The sequence below is a fragment of the Erythrolamprus reginae genome, chromosome 7 (genome assembly GCF_031021105.1).
Source record: "Erythrolamprus reginae isolate rEryReg1 chromosome 7, rEryReg1.hap1, whole genome shotgun sequence".
In the NCBI taxonomy this organism is placed as follows: Eukaryota; Metazoa; Chordata; class Lepidosauria; order Squamata; family Dipsadidae; genus Erythrolamprus; species Erythrolamprus reginae.
In genome coordinates, this window is record NC_091956.1 from 1,217,548 (window position 1) to 1,218,934 (window position 1,387).

The 1,387-nt window shown below is 46.7% G+C and overlaps 1 protein-coding gene across 1 annotated transcript in view; it reads left to right on the top strand.

The window, feature by feature from the left end:
• HSPA12B (heat shock protein family A (Hsp70) member 12B) overlaps positions 1-801 on the top strand; it is a 30,975-nt gene extending 30,174 nt beyond the window's left edge. The window contains exon 13 of the mRNA XM_070756519.1: positions 1-801. This exon is cut by the window's left edge and continues 835 nt beyond it. The gene's annotated coding sequence lies outside the window, so the exon portion shown is untranslated.
• Positions 802-1,387: the final 586 nt, after the last annotated feature.

Genomic DNA, 1,387 nt, shown 5'->3' on the forward strand with positions numbered 1-1,387 from the left:
AAAATCTTGCAAGAGGACGTGCGTAAGAGATATTCTGGCCATCTTTTCCTTCTAGCACATGCGCGGAAGCAAATAAGAAATCACTGAAATCTTTGCGCGCCGTCCTCTCGTGAGATTTTGCTTCCTGGGCATGCGCTGAAGCGAAATCTCGCTGAGGGTGTGCGCATGCCTGCACACTGGCAACACAAAGCTACACACACATCGTTCTGATAGCGGCGGTAAGTAGTAACTCCTGCCTGGGGGGAGATATTGTTCCCATGCGTTGAGAGTCGCCGTTTGGTGGATTGTTGACTCAACTTTATGGATTCAACCCAACCGTTGGCCAGTTTTTGAGGGCAGGTGGCTGGGGATTTAGATCATGAACCTGCCAAAAAACACCAAGGTGGGACTTCTAATGGCCAACGGGATGGTGGGGTGGGTAACTGTTGGGGTGCATTGGGTCAAAAAAAGTGGAGAAGCGCAGACGATTTGATGCCTTGGATGACTAACTTCTAAAGTTCTGGAGATGTGTGACCGAATTAGACAACGCGTTGAAGAATACAGAGAAGACACAATAGTCGATGATTGAAACTAGCTGTCAGAGAAATGATATCCCTGTCCAACCTCGTGGAGGACTGAGTCTAAACTGGGATCTCGTCCAAGGTGGTGGCCAGAGCTATCATTCCGTTTGGTTGACAGGCTCAGCCCTCAATGGGATTGGGCGAGGAAAGTCCTTGGATTGGGAGGTCTTTGGCTTTCCAAGGAGACCAATTATGGGTTCTGGAGCACCAACTTTTGTTTGTAGATAAAAATGGGACGTTCGGATGTCATTGATTCATTCTGCCTTCTGCGGCTTTGGGAGGTCCATAGTCAGAAGGGGCCTCAAATTAAAATTAACCATCATGAATCAGGGGCTTGCGGGGAAAATCCGGTTCCACGTTGTACTACAGGTAGTCCTTGATTTACAACCGTTCACTTAGGGACCATCCCAAAGTTACAACGGCTTTGGAAAAAGTGATTTATGGCCGTTTTCCACACTTATAAATGTTACGGCACGTGATTAGTGATGGGCGAACCCAATGGTGTTTGGGTTCGGCAAGTTCGGACGAACTTTACGCAAAATTCGGCCAAACCCGAACTGAACCTGAACTTGAACGCTGCGTGACGTCAAAGCTCCACCCCCGGAATCCAATGGTTTAATTTTTATTTTACAGATTTTTAATTTTTATTTTTACGAAAACGGACGCCGCAGCGGCACTGCAAGCAAAGGGCGGTCCTTTCATGTAAAAATAAACATGTTTATTTTTATGTGAAAGGACCGCCCTTTGCTTGCAGCGCCGCTGCGGCGTCCTTTTTCGTAAAAATAACAATGTTTATTTTTATGTGAAAAGACCTCCCTTTGAAGGAG